The following is a 14,620-nucleotide window of genomic DNA, read 5'->3' as shown; positions in this document are numbered from 1 at the left end:
ATATGGCACATGAAATTTGGTTAAAACTCCAAGAGCTCCATGATGGCATAATTAATGTCCATGAGCAAAAACATTGTCTAGCTAAATAAAATTATGCTTCCTTTAAAATAAATGATGATGAGCTTGTTCATAATATGTATTCTCGTTTTAATTTAATTATCAATGAGCTCCATTCAATAGGATTAACAAAGATAGATGATGTGGACATCGTGAGAAAGATCATCTCCATGCTACCACAAAAGAAATATGCAAGCATCATCACCATTCTTCACAACATGGAGGACTTGAGCACCATGACCCTGGCCATAGTCATTGGCAAGATTGTGGCATTTGAAATGTCACGCAAGATGGGTCAAGAAGAAGCCTCTTCATCAAGCAAAGGCAAAGCTCTCGCATGTAGTGAGAAAAAGAAGATGAAGGGCAAGCAAGTTGAGACAAGCTCAAGCTCAAGCTCCTCAAGTGAAGATGAAGAAGAAGAAGAAGAAGAAGAAGAAGAAGATGATGATGGTGGTGGTGGTGGTGGTGGTGGTGGTGATGATGATGATGATGATGATGATGATGATGATGAAGATTCAAGTGATGATGATCAATCTTTCTCCTCCACCTTCGACCTTCATGAAGAATCAATCAAACTTATCAACAAGGTGAAGAAGATAATCCAAAGGCTCAATGTCAAGGGTGTGCCCATCTAAATTCAAGATTTCATCTTCACCAATCAAAGAAATGAGCAAAGAAAGAAAGGATGCTATGGATACGATGAGTTGGGGTACTTTGTGGAAGTTTGTCCAGACAAGCCCGCACCCAAGACAAAGAAGAAGGCATGCAAGGACAAAGCTCTCACATCAATAAGGTCATGGGATGATTCTTCAAGTGAAGAAGAAGACCATCACAAGAGGCAAGGGCACAAGCACTCATCATCAAGCACCTCACGTGTGTGTCTTATGGTACAAGGTAACAAAAAGCCTATCCCTAATGATAGTGACAATAATAGTGATAGTGATGATGAGCTACCTTCTTATGATGAAACTGTGCAAGAAAATCTTAACTTTGCTAAAGTTTACACTAGTCAACAAAAAAAAGCTTGAAAAATTAAAAGAAAAACTAGAGAGCTCACAACAAGCTTATGCTACTTTGCTTGAACAATATGAAACTTTTGCCAATCTTAATATGGAGCTATCTACTAAAATTGAGCAACTTGAGACTAGTGCAAACACAAATAATTGCACAATCAATGATGAGCAACTTGTAAAGAAGAATGAAAAATTAAAGAAAAACTAAAAAAGTTAGCTAACTCACAAGATGCTTATAAAAGTTTGCTTGCTAAAATGGAAACTATGTGTAAACATTGTGATGAGCTAACTAATAAAGTTGCTAATCTTGAAGCCATCGATACTACCCCCATGGAGGCACCTAAAAAGAAAAGTTCTATCTTTGACATGCCTAAAAAGGATGCCTCTACTTCTTGCAATGATTTATGTTTAGACTCATCCTTGTGCAACAAGTTTGTGTTGAGAAAGCTATTGTAGATACATGCACACAAGAGATCGCAATGGAGAATGAGCAACTCAAGCAAGAAGTGGCTCGCCTTACCAAGGACTTGACTCAAGTAAAAGGCAAAATGGAGCAAGCCCAACTTCATCAAGATAACACCGTCAAGGGAGTGAAGAAGCTTGATGAAGGATAAACCATGGTTTACTATGTATGCCACAAGGAAGGCCACAAGTCCTATGAGTGCAAGGTGAAGAATGGGGGAGGAGCTAAGAAGAAAGAGAAAAACAAAAAGGAAACAAGCAAGCTCTCCAACACCTACACCATACAAGGTGGACAAAAAGGTCTCCACACCTTATCTTTTGAAGAAGAAGAAAAATGACAAGGTGGTGGCCATCAAGGTGAACAAGCAAGCCAACAATAAGGTCAAACGCTTTTGGATGCCAAAAGAGATCATTTCAAATATGAAGAGCACCAAGAAAGTTTGAATCCTGAAAGAGAAGTGAGAAGTCCGATGGAAGTCAAAGAATTTGGAGACTTGGCAAAGTATGGGTGCATTTCATGGGGTGCATCATTATGGACAAGGTAATTGCGTGAATACTATGGCCCAAATTCTTCTTCCCATGTTAGGTAACTAGATTTAATTTCTTGCAATTTCAATGAGCATCTAGTTTTTTTATGCCTAGGGTTGCATTTGCATGTTTAATCTTTTGTCTTGCATACATTAAGTATATCTTATGGTAGGCTTGCTCGGTTTTATTCTTAACCCTTGGAGCAAACCTACATGGTTTAAATTGTTTAGGAGCACGACACATAGCTTGTTTTACAATTGTTCATCTAATATGTGCCAAAGTCCAAATTATAGATAATTTCTTCCGAATATTACTTTTGAAAATAATTCTCACATTCATGTGATGTCATCTTTCAAGTGGTATTTTTAGTCTAAAATCAATGTGCATATCTCCTACAAGTATTCCATACTTGTGTGCATAAATTTAAGGGGAGATTACTCTACAAGTTGGATGCCATGAGACTAACACCTTTTCAAGCTTATCATGTGTGCAGTAGTCTCATTGCAAAGAAAATGGAGTCCCCGGAGTTAAGCATCATACTTCAAATATCCATCACCTATTGCAAGTGGTATAAATCAAATTGGTTTCTACATGTGGTATTTCAAAACCGATATCATCATGTTGATTTCACTTTAGTATTTATATGCTTTCTCCATGCATTATATAGATTAAACTTCGTTCAGCATTAATTTGCCAATTATGAATAAACTACATTCTTCATCATATGTGTGTATATATTTAGGGGGAGCTTAGTCTATGTAATGTGAGAGTCAAATTTTGTGACATATTCCACTCCACATATAAAAGATCACAAAGTTTGACCCTTCCTTGTGCTACTAATGTCTTCTTTTTCGGTGTTTGATTCCAAAGGGGGAGAATTTGTAGGACTAAAAGCAAGCCCGATCATAATAATTTACAAATGGTAATGATCCGAGAAAGAGAGGATAGTGGATTATGGAGTTAAGGAGAGGCTTAAATCCATAATGCCACATGGGAACATTTGCAAGGGCAAGATAAGTTTCCAAAGATGTTTACATGTGGTATCTTTTAGCATCATATAACCATGCCCTTTGTATTGCATCCTAGCAAGTAAATAGCTTTTAAATTCCAAAATTTTTATTATTTGCTTGTTTTGGTCGTGCTGTCATCAATCACCAAAAAGGGAGAGATTGTAAGAAAAATGGACCCTAGGCCCATTTACTTTGGATTTTGAGGTTTGATGACCAACACAATCAAATTAGACTAATAAATTTGAAAGTAATTATTTTGTAGTTCAATAGGGTGCAAGACGTGACTTGGACAAAGGCGACATGATGATCCCATGATCAACACTATAAGCAAGACTCTAGAAGCACAAAAGAAGACCCAAGATATCAAGCAAAATCCAAGTACAAAGATAGGAACCAAGCTGGATGTAAGATCGTGAAGAAATGAGCTTCACAGAGGTAACCGGACATGGTCCTTATAGCGACCGGATGAGCGACCGGACGTGTCCGATCAAGATGCTCGGCAATAGCAGGCATCAGCAGCAGTGACTGGACACTGAGGATTCAAGTGACTGGACATGACGATGACACTGTTCACCGTCGTGATAATAGCTCAGCACTAACCGGACGCTGGAGGGTGATCGATTGGACGTAGGAACTACAACATCCAATCAAGTCCAGAGGGGTTCTAGAGCGGCGCCAATGTGGCCGAACATGTTTGATCAAAAGTGATTGGACTCAGCACCGAGTTCGATCAACACGCTAGCTTCAATGGTTGGGACAACTGAACGCATCTGGTCAGGATGACAGCAGCGTCCGGTTAGTAGCAGAAAGGTGGATTTCGTCCCCAACGGCTACTTTCTCAGTGGGGCTTATAAATAGACCCCAAACCAGCCATTTGAGTAGAGTGGAGCTAAGGAAACATACCAAGGGTGTTGGTACACCATTTTAGTGATCTCCACTTAAATAGTGCTTAGTGATTCATTAGGTGATTAGCGTAGGTGCTTTGTGAAGTGCTTAGGTTGATTAGACCACCGCTTATACGCTTGCTCTAGGTTTAGGCCTAGTGTTTAGTGAGGTTTGCATACCTCTTACCACTCGGTACTTGTGCGTACCATTGTTGTACATCGGAGGGGCTTGTAGTCTTACGAGATCACACTAATAGCGTTTGTGGTGTGGGCGCCACCATGTACCGGAGGGAACAAGGCCCGCGGTAGTTCGGTCGAAAGCTTGATAGTGAAGACGGCGGGGAGCGGTCCAGGAGAGGCTTGTCGGAAGGCACACTAGAGACCCACTTGCATGTGGAGAAGTCCTGGGGCTATCCACGGAGTTACCCAACCGGGAGCTTGGCCCTTGGGAGGGATTCTTTGCGAGGAGCTCCAACAAGGACTAGGGGGGAACTTGCGCACTTCTCGATACCTCGGTAAAAATACCAGAGTCATCGATGGGAGTATGCATATCTCTACCTTACTCTTTAGCTTCCGCATTTACATTGTTTGCATAACTCATTTTGCAGTAGAGATAGCAACACACTAGCAAAACCATAGTTGCATATTTAGATAGTTTATCTTTTGCATAGGTTTTGCTAAGAATAGAAAAAGAGGTTGTAGTTAGAGTTTTAAGTTACCTAATTCACCCCCTCTTAAGCGTCACGGTCCTCTTTCATCCGCTCGCCCTCCACCACCTCATATGTGTTTCCAAGATCTACACCATTGATTTTAAGGTGGTTATAGGTCGATTTATCCAGTGGTGATCGGGGGAGTTGACACAGATTGATGACGTGGTGATTCCTTGCCCCTTACTTCACCTTGATTCTTTGCCCCCTACTCCACCTTGCCTTGTATATAGCAGCCCCTACCCCCTCCCTAGAGCCATCCTAAAACCCTAATTCATATTCTCCTCGTCAAGATCAGAGCCAGCTATCAAGAGAAGATTAGTCCTCCATAGGATCTAGTCTTGTATTAGAAATAGAGAGATAGAGTGTGAGGGAAGAGTTCGAAGGAAGTGCCGGTATGTCGGTGCTCTCTCTATGGCTTGTACCCTGGCGGAGTCAAGTTCTACTTGACCTTGCTTCTGAGGATTCTCTGGTAATCAACTTCTAATTCAAGTAAGCATTGTGTTTATATTGCTCATCAGGTTCACAACTCTTTGAGTGCTTTAATCTATATGACGCTCTAGGGTAAAGCAATAATTGTAGGTGTAAGCGTGGTGCTTATACCGGGTTACTTGTGGATGTACCCTACATTCTAGATCAGTGGTAGCTCGTGAGGGTGACTCTTATAGCCTCATTGAATCCTCTATAGTCTACCTCCCATTTGTAGGCCTAGCTGATTTATCTATGTGCGTTAAATATACCAACAAAGATGCCACTCGCCTTCTTATCGTAGTCTTGTGATGAGGACATCAACACCGATCATGCATCCACGCCGACACCTGCTGGTCCTATTATCCGTGCTCGTGCTCGAACACTTAATCATCAAGTGAGTTCCTTCTTGAGCTCTTGTCCATCCTGTTTAGATCTTGGAGACACATGCACTCTTGTTTTGATTAGGAATCAAGGAGAAGACCGAAAGGGAAAAGGACTCGCGTAGGCTGGATTCGGACTGCAGCACCTCCAACTTGCGACGGTCACCACGGTTACATACGGAGTCAGATTGGGGTGATTCTAGACTTGTTGGAAAGCTAATAAAGTCTACTTTCATACGGATCTGACCTCACACTCATACCTGCTCATAAACGGCGTCAACAGCCCAAAAATCACCGAGAGGTCTATTCTATCCAGGGTGCTGCGCCACCTTAAGTTAGCCCAATGGGCTTGTATCGTTTAGAGTCTAGTAGGGACGAGTCCTAGGGTTGGAGCACGACCCAAACTCTCTTGTGGTCATCCTCCACACGTCATATACCCCTTAGCCACCACCAGGAACACTTGGGTTTTGTTTAGATCAAGTTTAGCCATTGCTACTTGCTTGTAGGCGCGCGTGCTGATCCAGCCGCCCGTCTCCTTGTCTTTGGAACCCCACTCAAAATAAGATTCAGTTTGAGGCTTTCAATTCCATCTTGCAAATTCAGTGCTTGTTTCCTTGTTCTTGCTAGTTCTTCGATTGCTTGCAGGACGGGAGCCCTAGTGGCTGGTTGTCGCGCTCCACAAGATCGTGACGGCCTTTGGAGGTGGTGTATCGGTTGCTAAGGCGCGGTCTTGGAAGGCTGTAGTCGGGCCGTGAACGTCATCTCCATCCACCAAATCGAGTGATCTCACGCCTCTTATCGAAAGATCGTCCATAAACCCTAGCGGGTTCATATCAATTGGTAATCAGAGCAAGGTTTATCGGTGAGAGACTTGTAATTCTTCGCTGTTTTTATTTTTCCTACAGTCCAAAAAAGCCAAAAAAATAGTAGATTAGTTTCCTACAATCCTATAGACCTTTGGGCCGTGGCTAGTGCTACCTAGTTAGGGCTTGTTGAGTCGTCGGTTGCATCGGTTGTGTCAAGTTGCTGGTCTTAGTTTTAGTCCTTTAGAGTTTTGAGTTCTTGTCACGTTCTATCACAACACGCGCTATCATATAGTCTCTCTGTTGGCTGAATCCAAGTAGGGTTTGAAGTTTGAATCGGACAAGGAATCGGCTGTTCCTCTCTATTGGCCGAATCCAAGTAGGTTTTCAAGTTTGAGTCGGATCAAGGAATCGGGTATTCCTCGCTGTTGGCCAAGTCCGAGTAGAATTGGAAGTTCCAATCGGACGAGGAATCAGTTCACCCTGTGCTACAAATATCAAACGAAGCACGTAGCAAGTATTCATATCTAAACGAGTGGCTTACTCTAGAGAGAGAGAGAGAGAGTATCTTTTTTTTACCGGAATACCCCTGCCCTTTCAGAAAAAGTGTGTGTGCTGATTTACTCTTTGGGAGTGTTCTTGTTCATATAATCAGTTTTGAGTGCCCCCTGAAAAAAAAATATTCAAAAAAAAAGAAAAAGAAAAAAGAAAAAAAAAAGAAAAAAGAAAGAAAAAAAAGAGAAAGAAGCAAAAGAAAAGAAGAGAAAGGGGCTGAACTTAGAGATTTTTCGTTCACTTTGGGTGGTGTGTTGTGCTCTCCTTTGTGTCCAGGCTCGCGTCTCTAGCACGGTCTAGACTAGGACCAGCACAGTACCGCCGGTTGAACGATTATTCAGCTTGCTTTTTGTAACTAACGTGGTGCTAGTTCGTTCCTTGTTTCAGCCCACCTATAGCTCCACATATTCTACAGCTTGATAGGTCTCGTGCTGCGGCATCGATACACTTCATCCATTGCTGCAGACTTGTTGGTAGACGACCCCTCCTGTCGAGCAAGGTAAGAACTGGTAAGAACTTGTGTAATAGGTGGAGAGTGAGCGACTTGCTGTAGCTACATCCTAGTAGTTGTAGGGCTTTTATTTCTTCACTTGTCTTCTTGTTGTCTTTGTCTTTGAACCATGCCAGGGACCGACGAAGATAACCAAATTCCCCATTCACCTCGCACAAAGGGCATCATACAACATTTTGAAAGGAAAGTGAAGTTGCACACGGAGGGACTTGATAATGACTTGCAGGTGACAAATGACAAACTTGGGCAGTTGGAGGCTACGCAGATTATCGCAAACAACAAGCTTGCAGGTTTGGAGCAGTCCATTGCTAGTGTGGACAAAAGCCTTGCTGCTCTGCTGAGGCGTTTTGATGACCTCCACAACAATGATAAAGACCAGCATAAAGAAGAAAAGAAGGAGGAAGATCGAGAGGATGGTAGTTATGATGAAGAATACACAGGTGATACTGAACATGATGATCGAGACACTCATGATCGACGTCGCCTACGTCACAACCGTAGAGGTATGGGTGGCCGCCGCCGACGCGAGGTACACAATAATGATGATGCTTTCAGTAAGATTAAATTTAAAATACCTCCTTTTGATGGTAAATATGACCCTGATGCATACATTACTTGGGAGATTGCTGTTGATCAAAAGTTTGCATGCCATGAATTTCCTGAGAACACACGTGTTAGGGCTGCTACTAGTGAGTTCACAGATTTTGCTTCTGTTTGGTGGATTGAATATGGCAAGAAAAATCCTAATAACATACCTAAAACTTGGGATGCGCTGAAACGAGCCATGAGAGCTAGATTTGTCCCATCTTACTATACCCGTGATATGATAAATAAGTTGCAGCAATTGAGACAAGGTTCTAAAAGTGTAGAAGAATACTATCAGGAATTACAAACGGGTATGTTGCGTTGTAAATTAGAGGAGGATGAGGAACCTGCTATGGCTAGATTTTTAGGTGGGTTAAATCGGGAAATTCAGGATATCCTCGCTTACAAAGAATACAATAACGTAACCAAACTGTTTCATCTTGCTTGTAAAGCTGAACGGGAAGTGCAGGGACGACGTGCTAGCGCAAGGACTAATGTTTCTGCAGGGAAAGCTAGTTCATGGCAGCCGCGCACGTCTACAACTCCATCTACATGTACTCCTACGCCATCATCTAGTGATAAGACTCGAGCTACCCCCACCAATTCAGTAGCGAAGACAGTGCAAAAGCCGGCTGCGAGTACTTCATCCGTGGCATCAACAGGTAGAACAAGCAACATACAATGTCATCGGTGCAAGGGATATGGCCATATGATGCGTGACTGCCCAAACAAGCGTGTTATGATTGTCAAAGATGATGGTGAGTGTTCATCCGCTAGTGATTTTGATGAAGATACACTTGCATTGCTTGCGGCTGACTATGCAGGTAGTGAGGAACACATAGAAGAACACATTAATGCAGGTGACGCGGAGCACTATGAGAGTTTGATTGTACAGCGAGTGCTTAGTGCACAAATGGAGAAGGCGGAGCAAAATCAGTGACACACTTTATTCCAAACAAAGTGTGTCATCAAGGAGCGTTCGTGCCGCATGATCATTGATGGAGGTAGCTGCAACAACTTGGCAAGTAGCGACATGGTACAGAAGCTCGCCCTCACCACCAAACCACACCCCCATCCCTACTACATCCAATGGCTGAACAACAGTGGTAAGGCAAAGGTAACGAGACTGGTGCGAATCGATTTTGCCATCGGATCATACAAAGATATTGTTGAATGTGATGTTGTGCCTATGCAAGCTTGCAATATTCTGCTAGGTAGACCATGGCAATTTGATAGAGATTCGATGCATCATGGTAGATCAAATCAATATTCGTTTCTATATCATGATCCAAAAATTGTGTTGCATCCTATGTCTCCTGAAGCTATTATGCAATCTGATGTTACTAAGGCTGCAAAAGCAAAGAGCGAGAGTGACAAATCTGTTGTTGATGACAAAGATGAGATAAAATTGAAAGGACGTTGTATGCTTGCTACAAAATCTGATATTAATGAGTTCAATGCATCCACCTCTGTTGCTTATGCTTTGGTATGCAAGGATGCTTTCATTTCATTTGAGGATATGCAACGTTCTTTGCCCCCTGCTGTTGCTAACATTTTGCAGGAGTATTCTGATGTGTTCCCCATTGAGATACCAGCGGGGCTGCCACCAATACGAGGGATTGAGCACCAAATTGATCTTATCCCTGGAGCATCTTTGCCAAACCGTGCGCCATACAGGACCAATCCGGAGGAAACGAAGGAAATTCAGCGACAAGTGCAAGAACTACTAGACAAAGGTTATGTGCGTGAGTCTCTTAGTCCTTGTGCTGTTCCAGTGATTTTAGTGCCTAAGAAAGATGGAACATGGCGCATGTGTGTTGATTGTAGGGCTATTAATAATATCACCATTCGATATCGACACCCTATTCCACGACTAGATGATATGCTTGATGAATTGAGTGGTGCTGTTGTGTTTTCAAAGGTTGATTTGCGTAGTGGGTACCACCAGATTCGTATGAAATTGGGAGATGAATGGAAAACTGCTTTCAAAACCAAGTTCGGTCTATATGAGTGGTTAGTCATGCCTTTTGGGTTAACTAATGCACCTAGTACTTTCATGAGATTAATGAACGAGGTTTTGCGTGCTTTCATTGGGAAATTTGTTGTCGTCTACTTTGATGATATACTGATTTATAGCAAATCCATGGATGAACACCTTGATCACTTACGTGCTGTTTTCAATGCTCTACGTGATGCACGTTTGTTTGGTAACCTTGAGAAGTGCACTTTCTGCACCGATCGAGTATCATTTCTTGGCTATGTTGTCACTCCATAGGGAATTGAGGTTGATAAAGCCAAGGTGGAAGCTATACAAGGATGGCCTATACCCACGACGGTCACACAAGTGCGGAGTTTCCTAGGACTTGCTGGTTTCTATCGCCGTTTTGTGAAGGACTTCAGCACCATTGCTGCACCATTGAATGAGCTTACAAAGAAGGGGGTGCTCTTTTCTTGGGGCAAAGCACAAGAGCACGCCTTCCATGTGCTGAAAGATAAGTTAACACATGCACCTCTACTCCAACTCCCTAATTTTAATAAGACTTTCGAGCTTGAATGTGATGCGAGTGGAATTGGATTGGGTGGTGTTTTGTTACAAGAAGGAAAACCTGTTGCATACTTTAGTGAGAAATTGAGCAGGCCTATTCTTAATTATTCTACATATGATAAGGAATTATATGCTCTAGTGCGGACATTAGAAACATGGCAGTATTATTTGTGGCCCAAAGAATTTGTTATACATTCTGATCATGAATCTTTGAAGCATATTCGTAGTCAAGGAAAACTGAATCGTAGACATGCAAAATGGGTTGAATTTATTGAATCTTTTCCTTATGTTATCAAACACAAGAAAGGGAAGGATAATATCATTGCAGATGTATTGTCTAGGAGATATACTTTGCTGAATCAACTTGATTACAAGATCTTTGGGTTAGAAACAATTAAAGACCGATATGCTCATGACGTTGATTTTAAAGAAGTGCTGCTGCATTGTAAAGATGGGAAAACGTGGAACAAATTCATCCTCAATGATGGGTTTGTGTTTAGAGCTAACAAGCTATGCATTCCAGCTAGCTCCGTTCGCTTGTTGTTGCTGTAGGAAGCGCATGGAGGTGGCTTGATGGGACATTTTGGAGCGAAGAAGACGGAGGACATTCTTGCTGGTCATTTCTTTTGGCCAAAGATGCGACGAGACGTGGAGAGATTTGTTGCTCGCTGCACAACATGTCAAAAGGCTAAGTCTCGGTTGAATCCACACGGTTTGTATATGCCTCTTCCTGTTCCTAGTGCTCCTTGGGAGGATATTTCTATGGATTTTGTGTTGGGATTGCCACGGACTAGGAAAGGGCGAGATAGTGTTTTTGTGGTTGTGGATCGATTCTCTAAAATGGCACATTTCATACCATGTCATAAAACTGATGATGCTACAAATATTGCTGATTTGTTCTTTCGAGAAGTTGTTCGCTTGCATGGTGTGCCAAATACAATTGTTTCTGATCGTGATGCTAAATTTCTTAGCCATTTTTGGAGAATTTTATGGGCCAAATTGGGGACTAAGCTTTTATTTTCCACCACTTATCACCCCCAAACTGATGGTCAAACTGAAGTTGTGAATAGAACTTTGTCTACTATGTTAAAGACTGTTTTAAAGAAGAATATTAAGATATGGGAAGATTGTTTGCCTTATATTGAGTTTGCTTATAATCGTTCGCTGCATTCTACTATGAAGATGTGTCCCTTTGAGATTGTTTATGGCTTGTTACCACGTGCTCCTATTGATTTAATGCCATTGCCAAGTTCTGAAAAGTTGAATTTTGATGCTAAGCAACGTGCTGAATTGATGCTAAAACTACATGAAACCACTAAAGAAAACATAGAGCGCATGAATGCTAAGTACAAATTTGTTGGAGATAAAGGTAGAAGGGAATTGATTTTTGAACCTGGAGATTTGGTTTGGTTGCATTTGCGAAAGGATAGGTTTCCTGAATTAAGAAAATTTAAATTGATGCCTAGAGCGGATGGTCCTTTTAAAGTGATGCAACGAATAAATGAGAATGCATATAAGCTTGATCTTCCTGTAGATTTTGGGGTTAGTCCCACATTTAACATTGCAGATTTGAAGCCTTATTTGGGTGAGGAAGATGAGCTTGAGTCGAGGACGACTCAAATTCAAGAAAGGGAGGATGATGAGGACATCAACACCGATCATACATCCACGCCGACACCTGCTGGTCCTATTACCCGTGCTCATGCTCGAACACTTAATCATCAAGTGAGTTCCTTCTTGAGCTCTTGTCCATCCTGTTTAGATCTTGGAGACACGTGCACTCTTGTTTTGATTAGGAATCAAGGAGAAGACCGAAAGGGAAAAGGACTCGCGTAGGCTGGATTCGGACTGCAGCACCTCCAACTTGCGACGGTCGCCACGGTTACATACGGAGTCGGATTGGGGTGATTCTGGACTTGTTGGAAAGCTAATAAAGTCTACTTTCATACGGATCTGACCTCATACTCATACCTACTCATAAACGGCGTCAACAGCCCAAAAATCACCGAGAGGTCTATTCTGTCCAGGGTGCTGTGCCACCTTAAGTTAGCCCAATGGGCTTGTATCGTTTAGAGTCTAGTAGGGACGCGTCCTAGGGTTGGAGCACGACCCAAACTCTCTTGTGGTCATCCTCCACACGTCATATACCCCTTAGCCGCCACTAGGAATACTTGGGTTTTGTTTAGATCAAGTTTAGCCATTGCTACTTGCTTGTAGGCGCGCGTGCTGATCCAGCCGCCCGTCTCCTTGTCTTCGGAACCCCACTCAAAATAAGATTCAGTTTGAGGCTTTCAATTCCATCTTGCAAATTCAGTGCTTGTTTCCTTGTTCTTGCTAGTTCTTCGATTGCTTGCAGGACGGGAGCCCTAGTGGCTGGTTGTCGCGCTCCACAAGATCGTGACGACCTTTGGAGGTGGTGTATCGGTTGCTAAGGCGCAGTCTTGGAAGGCTGTAGTCGGGCCATGAACGTCATCTCCATCCACCAAATCGAGTGATCTCACGCCTCTCATCGAAAGATCATCCATAAACCCTAGCGGGTTCATATCATCTTGAGCTTCACAAATACTTGCTCCACCCTTACTAAAATCTAGTTGAGGTTGTCACCAATGTTGGTCTGGTTCATTTACTGACATCCCTATAGTTCTTTTTCTGCTAGCATAATAAGATGGAACAAACGGTTGCCAATACAAAAAAAATTATGATAAACAATATCCTATATTTCATGCCTCAAACCACCATAAAAGTGATCAATTTTATCTTCGATGTCCTCTACTGTCCCACAACATATTGCACACTTTTGAAACTCTGCATAATATTCCTAGATGGACATATTACCCTGCTCTAAGCGCTGCAATTTCTTACACCATTCATGTTTATAAGGAGGAATATAATGATCACGCATTGCTTCTTTTAGTCTATCCCATGATTCAGGCTGTTGATGCAAATTGCCTAGTTCTTACCATCACAATTGAGCAAAATATTTGAATTCACTAGTGGTGTGTTTAACTTTATGTATCTCAAGAACTAGGTGGGAATTAAACTGTTATTCTACGGCCATCACCCAATCAAATATATTTTTCTCCATCATAAAATCCAACAAAGGATGGTATGGTAAACTTACCTCTCATACCTTGATGATTATAGTCTATATGTGATGGTTGATTGTTACCATTCGGTCCATCCTTACAAACTTCTGGTCCATAATTTCCTACAATTCACTCTTAAATAGAAACTCGTTGTTCGATATTGTTAGAAATCAATATAAATCCCCTATCAACTATTTAAGGGTCAGTTGAATCACACTCTCACATATTTTACCAAGCTCTTACAAGGTTCTTACTAATGCAAAGCAGTGGATGGTACAACTAGCGGCTGTTTCATGATACCTATGAGGGCGTGTCATCAAGATTGCAAGGTCTTTTTCTATACTGATATGAAGTATATGTAGAGCTTGGGAGGCTCATAAAGAGAAATAATTTATATATGGCACACAAGTTAATAATAGATAGCAATATAGAATAAATGTCCAGAGCACTTGTCTTAGCTATTAGCCTATACGTGTTCCTAGCAACAGTTGTGACAAACAAGGGAGTGAAACAAGTATAAAAGGTAGCAATAGAAATATGGACAAGGAAAAAGGCAACACAAACAATAGAGCTTTTGGGTGTTCCTTATGTGCGACTTTTCTATTTTCTTTTCTTCTTTTTGACTATTATTTTTTCTTTTCTTTTTTGTCCAAACTTTTTTTTGCTTTTGATCTTTTGATATTTTTTTCTCAGCAAGGAGCACACATGAATAAACCACAAAAAAATTTGAGCTCAATTGGATAAAAGATGCGGCCTATAGAAAATCAGTATTTTGCTAAAAAAGCATACCAAAACTTGTGGGCCTGGAAACTCGATTTTTCTGATCAAATTTCACAAATCTAATTTTTGTGAACCCAGCTAGACTAGGATGAAACAGATCTAAAATTTTCTGGCGTTCACCGTAGATATAAAATTCACCCCGTTTCGAGTTCGGATGTAAAAGTTATGACTATTTTAAGGAAACCAGTCCGAATTAGAGTTTTAGTGGACACAAGATGCAAATCGATGGTGATATAAGATGGC

This window comes from Miscanthus floridulus, chromosome 17 (genome assembly GCF_019320115.1).
Source record: "Miscanthus floridulus cultivar M001 chromosome 17, ASM1932011v1, whole genome shotgun sequence".
Lineage (NCBI taxonomy): Eukaryota > Viridiplantae > Streptophyta > Magnoliopsida > Poales > Poaceae > Miscanthus > Miscanthus floridulus.
This window is presented reverse-complemented; position numbering follows the sequence as displayed.